Source organism: Dermacentor variabilis, chromosome 9, assembly GCF_050947875.1.
Source record: "Dermacentor variabilis isolate Ectoservices chromosome 9, ASM5094787v1, whole genome shotgun sequence".
Taxonomy (NCBI): Eukaryota; Metazoa; Arthropoda; class Arachnida; order Ixodida; family Ixodidae; genus Dermacentor; species Dermacentor variabilis.
Genome location: NC_134576.1, coordinates 5,327,308 through 5,343,273, shown reverse-complemented (window position 1 = coordinate 5,343,273; position 15,966 = coordinate 5,327,308). Strand labels below are relative to the sequence as shown.

General features: G+C 42.5%; 2 long non-coding RNA genes across 2 annotated transcripts; both read right to left on the bottom strand.

Annotated features, from left to right (window-relative positions):
* Positions 1-722: 722 nt before the first annotated feature.
* Positions 723-5,450, bottom strand: LOC142557872 (uncharacterized). The gene is made up of 3 exons (XR_012822889.1): positions 5,178-5,450; positions 3,129-3,191; positions 723-943 (listed from the first exon to the last, which is right to left on the bottom strand). It is a non-coding gene; the product is annotated as an uncharacterized LOC142557872 (long non-coding RNA).
* Positions 5,451-10,188: 4,738 nt separating this feature from the next.
* Positions 10,189-13,369, bottom strand: LOC142557871 (uncharacterized). The gene is made up of 3 exons (XR_012822888.1): positions 13,099-13,369; positions 12,398-12,460; positions 10,189-10,409 (listed from the first exon to the last, which is right to left on the bottom strand). It is a non-coding gene; the product is annotated as an uncharacterized LOC142557871 (long non-coding RNA).
* Between the last annotated feature and the right edge of the window lie 2,597 nt (positions 13,370-15,966).

The window sequence follows — 15,966 nt, the reverse complement described above, 5'->3', positions numbered from 1 at the left end:
GTAGTTTTTCCAGATGTGAACCATGGGAATAGTGTAGTACAGCCTCGTTGGTCAATTTGTGCTTTTTAATTAGACTAATCAATTGAATGCCACTTGTCAGAATTATTTTGCAAATAAAACGAGATCTGTATTGTATGCTGATACAATTCCAATGTTCACTCGTTGACCTAAACAAGAACCTCTCTGTGTGAAACACGTCATTATTGACAAAACTTCGCCCTGCTGGGTCTCCACCAAATTGAAATAGTTTCTAGCAAAGAAAAATTTTGTCAGTGATGCTGCAGTTCAGGCAAAAATTACACCCTTGTTTCAGCTACAGGGGGCACAATAGCCTTACACCAGTATACGAAACAGAACACTGTGCTGCAATGAGTTAAGAAATAAAGGATAGTACACATCTGGAAAAACACTGCGAACCACTCTAACTAGCAATATAAATATATTTTTTCTGATGTCCATGCTTCATTTAAAAGTAAATTGTAACTTACTTTCTGGGTGCCTCTTGTAAGGTAACGCCACATGCTTGCACAGCATCACGCAGAAATAATGGTGAGTTCTTCGGCATACCATCCATTAGTGAATTCCTTGTACGTTGCATGTTACAAGAAGTGAAAGATAAACCATAATATGCTGTTATTTTTTTCATAAACTGTATGGTGAGCTTTCATGCATAAAAGGTGATTGCAAGCGAAAATGCAGCAAGGCATCAACTTCACACCATGTCACATACTCATACTTTATTACCTAATAAATTAGAAAAGATGCAGAAAGTGTAATTAACAAGAGTGAGAAATAGCAGCAAAGGTGATCATGGATAAATCTTGAAGATGATTGCCGCCGCTACCAGAGTAGGCCAGCCTTCGTAGGAAAGCACTGGCTGCCCACAAAAGCTTGCTGTCACAGGCCACGCGTGATGGTACTTGTAGACATAGGAAAGCAATACCTGCACAGAACAGGAAAAAAAAGGGCAAGGGAAGAAATGGGAATGTTGAAATTGGAACTTCAATTAGCAATATGTGCTAAGTAAGAAGTTTGGCTCACATTAAAAATAAATTTAAGCACTCCTTTCTCTTAAATTACGGGTATCTTAAGGTATGTATGCGATGATGTTTAAAATGACTAGTATATTTCCTATCATAACAAGCCAACAAACACTGACACCAAGGACAGCATAGGGAAATTACTTGTGCTTAATAAATTAAATAAGGAAACGATACATTAATGGAAATTAAAGTGGATGAAAAACACCTTGCCGCAGGTGGGAACTGAACCCACAACATTCGCATTTCGCGTGCTATGCTCTACCAATTGAGCTACAGCAGCGTCGCTTTCCCATCCACTTTCTTAGGTATTTATGTGTCCTAGTAGAACGCTGGGAGTGTTGGCCAGCGCCACAACTCAGAGACCTTGTTCCTGGCATATATTCATTAAGTTGCATAGCAGAGTCAAAGTCAGCTTTCAATTTATTAAATGGTGTTTTGTGGCTAAAAAGCCACTTATCAACCTGTCAAACAAGTCTGAGAAGCTTCCTGCAAAATATAATCAGTTTAAAACAGTAATTCACTCTGCAGGTAAATGATGTACTAACTAAATTAAAAAGTTAAATGGCGTTTTATATTATTGAACTAAAAGCAAGTTTGGCATTTTGCACTGCCTAGCTGTTGCCTTTCTTTCACACAGTACAGAGTAAGCAGGTAGCATGCAAAGGAGGACTGGTGATAAAGTAGTGTTCCAAAGCAACACTCCTAGCTGGATCAATCACTTTTGTTGATATATTTTCATGTGATCCTAATTGGCTTCGGGCAATACCTCACACAAATGATGCAACACTTTGGATGATGCGTCATAAAAAGTTGAAAGTATCTCATGATGTGATCAAACGATAACATTGCCCACTGACTTGGAAGTGTTAACATGCTGTTTGCGTGAGAAAGTGCAAAGTGATTCGTATAGGTGGCAAATTCATGAGTGTATCTATAGCCTCAGGTAATTCTGAGCATCTATGCTGAATTGCAGCTGAGAAGCCACTGCACACAAAAAGGTGTATTCAAGTAATGTTCCACGCAGAATAATTGCCCACCTAGTGAAAAGGCAAATGTGGCAGGCTAATGGGCCAGGGCAAATAGATTGATAAACTCTGATAACACCTCCAATGATATTATTGAAATAGGTGATAAAAAACAGCACAGGTAAAATTGCAGTTATGACAAAATTTTAGAAGCACCTCTGCAAACTGCTGGAACCCTCAGCATCATGCCCGTTCTACACGCACATATGTTGCAGCGCAATCTATATCTCAGACGCAGGCGCCTCCACAGATCACTTTGTGATCTCCTCACAATAAGGTTAAACAGTGACACAAGCTACTTGATGTGATTCATTTTGCAAGCGCCAGCCAAGTGCTGATGGTGGTACAGCGAAATTGAAGTTTGTCCTTGTATGGAAGCCTTGGCCCATGTTTTATCAATTCTAGCGGCAAAGCACACCTTTTACAGCACACATAAATCTTGAATTAGACTGCTTGCTGATGCTGTACAGTAAGTTCCTGTAAAGAAACTAAATCACACAGAAAACATTTAGAATACCAAACTAATCAAATACTGGCTTGAATACATTTGTGCATTAGGGAAGCAAGGTGTATTTCTTGTCTTTTTTCCGCTCTCTATCATTCTCTCTCTAATCTTTTTCTCCCCACTCCCCTTACCCTGTGCAGTGCTGTTGAGGTGTCCTCCCTTGAGAGACAGTTACAGCACTGCACTTCTCTCTTCCATTCATCCTAAAATCACTACATACACAAGCAAGGTGTAATGTACACTGTTGTAGAAAATTTTTACTCATGTATGGAATACTTATATGACACAGCAGAGTTAATTTGTGAGTTCTTACGTAGCAATGACTACCTACAGGTAAATTTTGTAAGGCTTAGGGAAACTAATTATTAGTAGAACTGTGTATGTACACTGGCACTGAGAAATTGGTTATAATAGTGGCAGCTTATAATGGACCAGTGCAAAACAAATGGCCGTTTGTGAGACACCAACTAGCCATTTTACCACGAAGCGCTCCCTGGCCTTAACCCATATAAAAAGCACTGGGAGGACCAGAGAGGGTACAGTACATTGGCTTACACTGATCAGGATGAGGTCCCGTCATCCAGCTAGCGCCAAGGTACAAGAAGGATGTCCAGCCGACTATAGAGTGAAAGGGACAAGATAAGATAGCATCAAGTCAGTTGAAAGGCAGATTTGCAATTACAAATAAGGTGGTGGCCCAGTCACAGTCATTCATTAATAAATGCCAAGCTGTCGTGATTTCACTCCCAGATGAAGCACCTACTAGGTTAAAGGTTTTGCTGCTTATCTAGAACAAAACAAGTGAAATTTGTACATCAGCAGACGATTTAATTTGGAATTGTATAGATGAAGTAAACATTGCAGTTATATTTTTTCTTTTGCTATAAAGTGGGAATGCTACAAACTGCATAGTCACTAACACACACGCGCGCACACGTAAGAAAAAAGTACACAAAATAGGGCGAGTTCAGTCTGGTTCAGCCATAGAGTTTCTAAATAAATACCTAGAGGGAAATGTGGCGCTAGTGTCTACGGGGGTTCTCATGAGCATTGCCTCAACCTACATGGGAATGATGGGAAGTACAGGCTTCGGATTGACTTCGATCTTTAGATAGCGGCGTTTGGTTGCGGCGCAGTAAACGAAGCTTTACTCACATATTATCGCGTAAAATCTCATTTTATTTCTGCAGTATGTTACATAATGTACAACACGCTACATAAACTTTGTATGACTTTGAGATGGAAGTATGGTTTACTATGGTTTGACACCAGGACACACCAGGGTATGCATTCTGTGCGCTTCTGTTCCTGATTTAACCACAGAGAATAATTATTTATTTATTTTTGCAACAGCAATAACAACCGTACATGTACTTATATAAAAATACTCAACAAGTATTTATGGAAATAAAAATGTTGTATTGTGAGAAAGTGTTGCGCCCTTGAGCGGAATGCTACAATTGTCATCTGCTACGACGCCTGCTCGCTGCAAACGCGAGACTTTTCTCGCAGACGACAGGCACTTGCGAACTCTCTCGCTCTTCCGAAGGACTGCGTCAGCTGTCATGATTGCTGAACGTCTTCAAGTACTTTTAAGCACATCTGCTGCAGTGCTAGCTAGGACGCTATAGTGGCCTCCTACGAGTATGCTTCATCATATGTTAAATTGACGTACCGCTTCCGAAGCGTTACGGCGTGGCTTTGCACGTACCGATTTTGCCACACTAGACCACAGCCAGGAAGCAGCAACTTTTCCTACCACAAGTAAGTTTGTGTTCTCAAAGACCTAAAACACGCATTTCAATGAGCACATAAACGAGCAATGCATGATGAAGCCCTCAATAAAATTTTATTGTCAAGCCACTAGAAGTACAACTGTATATGTCGTGTATCAATAGTGCCTTCTTTTTCCTATTATGAAGTTTCATAAAGCAAGTAACGCTACAGTGCCAACCTAACCCACTTAACAAACCAAGGTCCAAACGCTCAAAACATGTTCTTTCAACGTTTACGATGCCGCCGCTTTCTCGTCAGGGCTTCGACGCCACACCGCGACACAAACATCGTCCCAGTCGCTGGCCCAGCGCGCTGTCACCACTTCGGGCAACAGTGCAAAGGCAGAGAGCTTTGCGTTGCACTGTCCCACTGCAGGTTATAGCAATTGCGCTTGGAGCGAAACCAAAATTGCCAAAAAATACTTGTAGACTAGTTCGTTAGTCAATAGAATGCCAATCCGAAGCCTGTACTTCCCATCGTTCTCATGATGGTTGAACGATCGCAGCGCCAGATTTGCCTCTAGGTATACTAATATGAAACTCTATGGGTTCAGCATTACAGCCAGCGCGTCGTCTTCGAATGCACTCCTTTCGGTTGGTTCGTGCTACGTTAACCACAGGCTAACAAGCAGGGCAAAGTTCTGACTGTTGTTGCGGAAGTCGTGGAGCGCGGTAGTGCTGAACGGATGAACACAAGCAGAACCCTCGTATATATGTAATGACGAAAACTCGCAGGGCAGAAGAGCCCATGTATCAAGAATTGTCGCGGTTAACACCTAAATATATTCACATTGTTGACGAAAAACGAAGCGCAATGTATTTCACTTACCGGAAAAAGTCTTATCCGAACGTGCGACGTACAAAGACGAACCGAGACACGAAGGCGGCGAACGCAGATCCCGCCATTGTGGTAGTAAGCCGTCGGCGAAAACACGCAATACAGCCGATGTCACGAAGCACTGATGCAAAACACACGGCACAGAGCATCGGCATAGCTAAATGACTCCAGTTAATATCCAGTATAAATGTACAGAACGGCTTAGAATGACGCACAACTGGATAACGAACCCACGACCGAGACATAGCGGGCGGCAGTGGCCGTTTTTTCAAACTTCCTGCCCCCCAGTGTTTCCAGCACAGAATGAGATGTCCGACAAATTTGGATTGTGCCGCCGAAGTGATCGCAGCGCGGTGGCTCTGTGAAACCGCTGTGCAACACCGGCGTTTGACTCCTGCTGCTGTAAATACCTGCTGCGCGAGCATAGAATGGTTTCCAGGCGTCGTGTGCGCGCCCCGTATGAAAAACAATTACACGCCCTTGATTGTTGAAGTTCTGGTGTGAAATTATTTAATATTAAAGCCAATTAACTTATGTTGCTTCCAACGAGTTCGATTTGTCTGTGGCGACTTTTATTCGCTTACGCCGACGGCCGACGGTAACCGCACATTTAACACGTCGTTTGGCATTTTATGCACTTTTAGACAAAAAGATCTAGAAAAGTTCTTGAGTTAGACATTCTGAATGCGTTTACCAAAACAGACTCTAGTGACACCAGTAGTGGGTTTTCCCGCAGATAGAATATATACTAGCATATTCCAAGTGCTGAGGTTATGTTTAGAAGAAATTCTATTTTCAGTCTTATCATAGACCAAGACGTCTATAGCCGCTTGTAGCCGTTTCAATAAGTTTTTAAGAGGTTCTGTGTTTCGTGGGCGGAACTCCGAAAATCGAAGAGGCCCACTGTCTGATGACAGAAGGAATTCATGATAAGTTGAGAGAAATGGTCATCGATGAGGAAGGGTTTAGCAGCATAGGGAGTGACCATAAATGCATCATTTTGAAAATGGGATATGTAGTTGGGAAAGAGAGCAAGGAAAGCACAATGGCCAGACCAAATTTGAACACTGAACAAATAGCAAATATAGTCACTAGAGTTGAGGAAGAACTTGTCAAGTGGCCAAGTAAGGAGTGGGAATATGGCGAGCTTCTAAGTGTAATAACGACAGAAATACGGAAAGAGAAACAACATGTTCGTTGGAAAAGAAAAAAGAAACCGAAAAGCTGGTGGAACAAGGAGATAGGAGAAGCGATCGCCGAACGACAGAAAGCATCTCGAGAGCACAGGCAAGCAAAGAAGGCACAGTTGCCATAGGATGAAGTAACCAGTAAATGGGAAATATACCGGGAGAAAAAGTATATGGTTCAAACACTGGTGCAAGCAAAATTAAAAGGTGAAAGTGAACGTTCGTTGTCAGAAATACGGGAGAAAAATAAGGCCGCGCCTAGAATATTTTCGAATCACATAAAATAATTAGGCAGGAAGTCAACAACAATACAAGAACATATCCTAGACGAAGATGAAAACAGACTGGAAGGAGAAGCGGCAATAAATTACATCCAAAAAGTAACAGCCGAATCTTTCCAAGGCAAGGACGAGGTTGTAGTATAAGAGAAAGAGAGCATGAAAGAGACGTACCCAAGTGGAAAAGGAGCCGGTGCTGACAAATTTAGACTGGAAGAAAGCGGAAGAGAAAATTCCTAAGCGCACAGCTGTTATGTAATCGCTAGCGCCCCCTACGTTTCCCTCTGCTAGTTACGCAATAAACGCCACTCCCAACTGGGGTATAGGCCCATAGAGTTTCTCACTATAACACCTAGAGGGAAATCTGGCGCCACCGTCTAAGGGAGTTTCTTAAGGGGGCACCGTGCCGTCATAGGAATGACGGTATATGTGTCTGCGAGGCTTGTGTTGGCTGGTGTTGTAAGAGGCTTCGTCTAAAACGTGGATATGGCTACAGAAATACCGCGTTCTCAAAGTAACATCTTCATAAAATGTTTCCATTCACGCATATCACCTATTTACTCACACATAATGCATGACCAAGCGAAGAAAAGCAAGAACAGACGACAAACTGTTTCAAAGCGAGCGCAAACCTCGTCGTCTGTCCTCCAACTTAAGCGGCCAGCTGATACTTTTTACGTAACATATAATCATACACGCAATAACAAATTCTCATAGTTAAACAAAACATGTTTTTGCGTAATGATAAAGCCAAAACAGCTCTTCACATGCTGTTTTAGTAGAAAATGAACCATTGTGACGGACGGAACGGTGCTTGACAAGCTTTTCTTCAAGGTGTCCTGTCTCTCCGAGAACAATGCCAATCCGAAGTCACAATATACCGGCATTCCCATGCATACCACAGCGCAGCAGCGCCAGATTTCCTTCTAGGTAATGTAGTGAGAAACTATATGGATAGGCCAGTTATGATTCAACCCGCTCACGATGGCGTCCGTTGTCCTTCCTCTAATCAGTTGTAATCCACTGTAATCAAGATGTAATGGATATAACATGGTGTCAGAAGTGGGATTCGAACCCACGCCCGGAATTTTTTCCACCACAATGGTGCTACATATTTTCTGTTAGTGGACTACTACTCCAAGTTTGTAGAGGTCAAGAAAATGCCAAACACTGCAGCCTCACCTGTGATCTCAGTGCTCAAGGACATCTATGCACGGTTTGGCATACCTTCAGAGGGAAACGTAGGGGGCGCTAGCGATTACATAACAACGGCCATAGGGCTAGACGAGGTTCCCGTTAAGCTGATAAATGAACTGGGACCAAAAAGTAAGGAAGCTCTGGTGAAAGCAGTGGAAAAAACTTTAAAAGATAGACAAATACCAGACAGTTGGCGACAAAGTAGAATGAATTTAATTTATAAAGGTAAGGGGGAGAAAGACAGAATTCATTCGTATAGACCGTTGACCATTACATCGGTAATATACAGGCTAGCAATGCAGGCAATCAAATTAAAGCTTCAAGCATGGGCAGAGAATAATGGCATTTTGGGAGAGCTTCAGAATGGCTTTAGAATAGGTAGGTGTTTGGATGATAGCTTGTTTGTACTTACTCAGTGTATTGAAATATCAAAAGCAGAAAGCAGACCGTTGTATGTGGCCTTTTTGGACATAACAGGAGCCTACGACAACTTAGACCGCAACATTTTGTGAGATATTCTGGAAGGGGAAGGCTTAGGTAACGATTGTCTACAGCTTTTGAGAAAGATTTACCTAGAAAATACCGTTTGCGTTGAATGGGAAGGGGTGAGGAGCGAGGAAAAAGTTCATATCAACAAGGGACTGAGGCAGGGGTGCCCTTTATCCCCACTTCTGTTTATGATGTACATGGTGAGGATGGAGAGGGCGCTAGAAGGAAGTAATATCGGGTTTAATCTCTCATACAAACAGGCAGGTACAGTAATACAGCAGCAACTCCCAGGTTTATTTTATGCGGACGACATTGTGTTGCTCACTAACAAGCAAAGTGATTTGCAACGTCTGGCAAATATCTGTGGACAGGAAGGCAACAATTTAGGTTTGAAATTTAGTGTTAGAAAATCAGGTGTTATGGTATTCAATGAAAACAGTGAACAGACAGTGGAGATACAGGGCCAAGAAATACCTCGGGTAACAGAATATAAATACCTTGGTATATGGATAAACGAAGGCAATGGATATATGGAAACACAGGAAAAAACCATAACAGTCAAGGGGAAGAGAAATGCAGCCATAATGAAGCACAGAGCGCTATGGGGATACAATAGGTACGAGGTCCTCCGAGGTATGTGGAAAGGGGTAACGGTTCCAGGACTTACTTTTGGAAATGCGGCTGTTTGCTTTAAATCGTGTACAATCAGGACTCGACGGGAACCAAAGGTCAGTGCGTCGCCTCGCATTGGGTGCTCACGGGAAGACTACAAATGAAGCTGTGCTGGGGGATATGAGCTGGACTACCCACGAAAGACGCAAGCAGCTATTTGATGTCTAAAAGATGTCTTGAACGGCTAATTCAAAAGCCTAGTAGCTGTCTTGATCAAGACATTTTGTAGCCATGGACGTCTAGAAGTACTTCAGTAAGCCCTGCTAACGTTACGCTAAAAGTTGGCTAATGAACAGCTTGACAAGAACAACTGAAGACTTTTATTAGACATTCCCTCAAATTTTTGCGGCAGCTGTTACAGTAACACGACGTTTGCCCACAGTAACAATTTATTTTAAACGAGGCATGGACATCAGAAAAAAAAGTTTATATTGTCAGATAGAGTGATGCAGAGGTAGTTTTTCCAGATGTGAACCATGGGAATAGTGTAGTACAGCCTCATTGGTCAATTTGTGCTTTTTAATTAGACTAATCAATTGAATGCCACTTGTCAGAATTATTTTGCAAATAAAACGAGATCTGTATTGTATGCTGATATAATTCCAATGTTCACTCATTGACCTAAACGAGAACATCTCTGTGTGAAACACGTCATTATTGACAAAACTTTTCCCTGCTGGGTCTCCACCAAATTGAAATAGTTTCTAGCAAAGAAAAATTTTGTCAGTGATGCTGCAGTTCAGGCAAAAATTACATCCTTGTTTCAGCTACAGGGGGCACAATAGCCTTACACCAGTATACGAAACAGAACACTGTGCTGCAATGAGTTAAGAAATAAAGGATAGTACACATCTGGAAAAACACTCAGCGAACCACTCTAACTAGCAATATAAATAATTTTTTCTGATGTCCATGCTTCATTTAAAAGTAAATTGTAACTTACTTTCTGGGTGCCTCTTATAAGGTAACGCCACATGCTTGCACAGCATCACGCAGAAATAATGGCGAGTTCTTCGGCATACCATCCATTAGTGAATTCCTTGTACGTTGCATGTTACAAGAACTGAAAGATAAATCATAATATGCTGTTATTTTTTTTCATAAACTGTATGATGAGCTTTTCATGCATAAAAGGTCATTGCAAGCGAAAATGCAGCAAGGCATCAACTTCACACCATGTCACATACTCATACTTTATTACCTAATAAATTAGAAAAGATGCAGAAAGTGTAATTAAAAAGAGTGACAAATAGCAGCAAAGGTGATCATGGATAAATCTTGAAGATGATTGCCGCCGCTGCCAGAGTAGGCCAGCCTTCATAGGAGAGCACTGGCTGCCCACAAAAGCTTGCTGTCACAGGCCACGCGTGACGGTTCTTGTAGACATAGGAAAGCAATACCTGCACAGAACAGGAAAAAAAGGGCAAGGGAAGAAATGGGAATGTTGAAATTGGAACTTCAATTAGCAATATGTGCTAAGTAAGAAGTTTGGCTCACATTAAAAATAAATTTAAGCACTCCTTTCTCTTAAATTACGGGTATCTTAAGGTATGTATGCGATGATGTTTAAAATGACTAGTATATTTCCTATCATAACAAGCCAACAAACACTGACACCAAGGACAGCATAGGGAAGTTACTTGTGCTTAATAAATTAAATAAGGAAACGATACATTAATGGAAATTAAAGTGCATGAAAAAACACCTTGCCGCAGGTGGGAACTGAACCCACAACATTCGCATTTCGCGTGCTATGCTCTACCAATTGAGCTACAGCAGCGTCGCTTTCCCATCCACTTTCTTGGGTATTTATGTGTCCTAGTAGAACACTGGGAGTGTTAGCCAGCGCAACAACTCAGAGACCTTGTTCCTGGCGTATATTCATTAAGTTGCATAGCAGAGTCAAAGTCAGCCTTCAATTTATTAAATGGTGTTTTGTGGCTAAAAAACCACTTATCAACCTGTCAAACAAGTCTGAGAAGCTTCCTGCAAAATATAATCAGTTTAAAACAGTAATTCACTCTGCAGGTAAATGATGTACTAACTAAATTAAAAAGTTAAATGGCGTTTTATATTATTGAACTAAAAGCAAGTTTGGCATTTTGCACTGCCTAGCTGTTGCCTTTCTTTCACACAGTACAGAGTAAGCAGGTAGCATGCAAAGGAGGACTGGTGATAAAGTAGTGTTCCAAAGCAACACTCCTAGCTGGATCAATCACTTTTGTTGATATATTTTCATGTGATCCTAATTGGCTTCGGGCAATACCTCACACAAATGATGCAACACTTTGGATGATGCGTCATACAAAGTTGAAAGTATCTCATGATGTAATCAAACGATAACATTGCCCACTGACTTGGAAGTGTTAACATGCTGTTTGCGTGAGAAAGTGCAAAGTGATTCGTATAGGTGGCAAATTCATGAGTGTATCTATAGCCTCAGGTAATTCTGAGCATCTATGCTGACTTGCAACTGAGAAGCCACTGCACACAAAAAGGTGTATTCAAGTAATGGTCCACGCAGAATAATTGCCCACTTAGTGAAAAGGCAAATGTGGCAGGCTAATGGGCCAGGGCAAATAGATTGATAAATTCTGATAACACCTCCAATGATATTATTGAAATAGGTGATAAAAAACAGCACAGGTAAAATTGCAGTTATGACAAAATTTTAAAAGCACCTCTGCAAACTGCTGGAACCCTCAGCATCATGCCCGTTCTACACGCACATATGTTGCAGCGCAATCTATATCTCAGACGCAGGCGCCTCCACAGATCACTTTGTGATCTCCACACAATAAGGTTAAAAAACAGTCTGGCACAAGCTACTTGATGTGATTCATTTTGCAAGCGCCAGCCAAGTGCTGATGGTGGTAGAGCGAAATTGAAGTTTGTCCTTGTATGGAAGCCTTGGCCCATGTTTTATCAATTCTAGCGGCAAAGCACACCTTTTACAGCACACATAAATCTTAAATTAGACTGCTTGCTGATGCTGTACAGTAAGTTCCTGTAAAGAAACTAAATCACACAGAAAACATTTAGAATACCTAACTAATCAAATACTGGCTTGAATACATTTGTGCATTAGGGAAGCAAGGTGTAATGTACACTGTTGTAGAAAATTTTTACTCATGTATGGAATACTTATATGACACAGCAGAGTTAATTTGTGAGTTCTTACACAGCAATGACTACCTACAGGTAAATATTGTAAGGCTTAGGGAAGCTAATTAATTGTAGAACTGTGTATGTACACTGGCACTGAGAAATTGGTTATAATAGTGGCAGCTTATAATGGACCAGTGCAAAAAACCACGAAGCGCTCCCTGGCCTTAACCCGTATAAAAAGCACTGGGAGGACCAGAGAGGGTACAGTACATTGGCTTACACTGATCATGATGAGGTCCCGTCATCCAGCTAGCGCCAAGGTACAAGAAGGATGTCCAGCCGACTATAGAGTGAAAGGGACAAGATAAGATAGCATCAAGTCAGTTGAAAGGCAGATTTGCAATTACAAATAAAGTGACGCAGTCACAGTCATTCATTAATAAATGCCAAGCTGTCGTGATTTCACTCCCAGATGAAGCACCTACTAGTCTAAAGGTTTTGCTGCTTATTTAGAACAAAACACAAGTGAAATTTGTACATCAGCAGACGATTTAATTTAGAGTTGTATAGATAAAGTAAACACTGCAGTTATATTTTTTGTTTTGCTATAAAATGGGAACGCTACAAACTGCATAGTCACTGACACACAGGCGCGCACACGTAAGAACAAAAGGACACAAAATAGGGCGAGTTCAGTCTGGTGCAGCATTACAGCCAGCGCGTCGTCTTCGAATGCACTCCTTTCGGTTGGTTCGTGCTACGTTAACCACAGGCTAACAAGCAGGGCAAAGTTCTGACTGTTGCTGCGGAAGTCGTGGAGCGCGGTAGTGCTGAACGGCTGAACACAAGCAGAACCCTCGTATAAAAGTAATGACGAAAACTCGCAGGGCAGAAGAGCCCATGTATCAAGAATTGTCGTGGTTAACACCTAAATATATTCACATTGTTGACGAAAAACGAAGCGCAATGTATTTCACTCACCGGAAAAAGTCTTATCCGAACGTGCGACGTACAAAGACGCACCGAAACACGTAGGCGGCGAACGCAGATATATACCTCCATTGTGGTAATAAGCCGTCGGCGAAAACACGCAATACAGCCGATGTCACGAAGCGCTGATGCAAAACACACGGCACAGAGCATCAGCATAGCTAAATGACTCCAGTTAATATCCAGTATAAATGTACAGAACGGCTTAGAATGACGCACAACTGGATAACGAACCCACGACCGAGACATAGCGGGCGGCAGTGGCCGTTTTTTGAAACTTTCTGCCTCCCAGTGTTTCCAGCACAGAATGAGATGTCCGGCAAATTTGGATTGTGCCGACGAAGTGATCGCAGCGCGGTGGCCCTGTGACACCGCTGTGCAACACCGGCGTTTCGCTCCTGCTACTGTAAATACCTGCTGCGCGAGCATAGAATGGTTTTCAGGCGTCGTGTGCGCCCCCCGTATGAAAAACAACACGCCCTTGATTGTTCAAGTTCTGGTGTGAAATTATTCAATATTAAAGCCAATTAACTTATGTTGCTTCCAACGAATTCGATTTGTCTGTGGCGTCTTTTATTCGCTAACGCCGACGGTAAAACCGCACATTTAACACGTCGTTTGGCATTTTATGCACTTTTAGACAAAAAGATCTAGAAAAGTTCTTGAGTTAGACATTCTGAATGCGTTTACCAGAACAGACTCTAGTGACACCAGTAGTGGGTTTTCCCGCAGATAGAATACATACTAGCAGATTCCAAGTGCTGAGGTTATGTTTAGAAGAAATTCTATTTTCAGTCTTATCATAGACCAAGACGTCTATAGCCGTTTGTAGCCGTTTCAAGAAGTTTTTAAGAGGTTCTGTGTTTCGTGAGTAGTTTTGAAGTGAGGGAAGCACGCAGTAAAATTGAGTATGAAGAACGGCTGAGGAATATGGAAGAAAGTAAATGGGCTGGGAAAGTGTTTAGGTATCTGTACAGGCGAAACATTGATTCACAGTGGAGGAAAAGAACTAGGAAGCTTACCAGCAAGTATGCGGCCTGTGGGGTGGGCAACACAGTTGCAAAGAAGGTCAAGCGGAAAGTCAGAGAGGCTGAATTATTCTCATGGGTGGCGGCAATGGAAAAGAAATCTGCCATGAGTAACTACTTAAGAGGAAAAAACGAAATCAGGAAAGAAACCATTTACGATAACTCAAAGGGAAGCTCATTACTTTTCGAAGCGAGCTCGGGATGCCTTAGAACACTCACCTATAAAGCGAGATATAAGGAAGAAGAAGCATGCGCTTGCTGCGGTAAAGCTATGGAAACGACGGAGCATATTAGAATGTGAAGACGTCTACCCAGCGGTCGATTTAGGCACCACTGGCCTCCTTGAAGCCCTTGGGTTCAGCGGGAGCAGTGGTAAAGCAAACAGGTCCGCAATAGACATTAATAAGAGGCGATTGGAGGATTGGTGGAAGAAAAGTAGGGAAACGACAAAAGACGGAGACGTACAAAAGCACAGTTCGCAATAGGGGATCAGAAAATTTGGACGTGGTAGTTCATGGTGTTTTTTTTTCTTTTTTCATTAGTTAACCTAGGTAGAATATTAGGCAGCATAGTAGCAAGAGCTTGGTGGCACAACCCACCGCCCCGTTCCAAAGGGGACGCTCATAACATCCATCCATCCTAATAGGCCGGCGCTGGGTGCACGCGCGTGGCAGCAGACGACCCCAAGTGGAGTCCGCTGCTGCCACGCATGATGACGTCACAATAAGAAAGCTTAATAAAAGATACATGAAATGCTAACGTTATCGTTTTGTTGTTAAATGCACTACACCCAAATAAATAAAGCATTTATTTTATGTTGGGTTTTAAAATCGAAAATGACTGTAGGCGCCTACAGAAGCGTGCACGCAGTGGGAGGGCCGTTGTGATTCCTTGTGGCTGTGTGGTGTGTACTGTAATACTGGATCACTGTGTAATATCGGCAAGTACGAATAACGTTGCCGTTACGAAGCTATAGAAGCTTCGAACGAACTGTGCTGCATCCACGAAACAGCACGACATGTCACTTCATTTGGACTGTCGGTTTCGAAGAGTCGTGGTAACACAGCGCCGACTGCATATGGTGCCGACACGGATGATGCATATTGCAGGGTGTGTCATATGTGGTGGTTCTTTAAGTTGTGTGTACGCCTTCTGGCAAAGCCGGATGCCTGTTTGGCCTTGGACACCACGTCGACACACTGCTCTCGAGCTCGAAAACGCAGAAGTGGTGCGCGTCGGCATTGACGCCGATGTAGGGTGCATACACATTTCCAAATCGCTTTGCAAAGTAAGGGTGCCTTTTATCGATGAGCAAAGTGCATTCAAACATTTCGCGTCGCCTTACGCACGCAGAAGCGTAGTAACGATAGCCTGGACGTGAAACGTGAATCTAACGGAAAGGCCTGTTCCCGCCTGAAGGCAATGTCAGCAAGTGTCCGTGACGAGTGTCAAGTGACTCACACGAGGCTGGGCGTTGAACAGTGTGTGGAGTGCCGCTGCTTCAGACTGGCCAGGGCCCAACCCGCTTTCATGAACCATTTGAAATGCCCAGTGTATAGTTGCTATAGATTGTGGTGCATTGAGACAGCCATTCCGTAGCAGCCATGAAAATTACCTGTGGAAGTAATAGTAATGCGATAGGCTTTCGTGGTGATTGTCATTATGTATCACATGCATCGGAGTGCGATCATTTAAACCCTGTGCATGTGTTCAGATAAATGCTTTATCTTCTGAAGATATGGTACAGCACCTGGATCTTGAGTGGATCTTTCACTGTACAGGCTATACCAAAACGTATCTACCTTTGTGTGATTCATTTTTGCCAACTGCC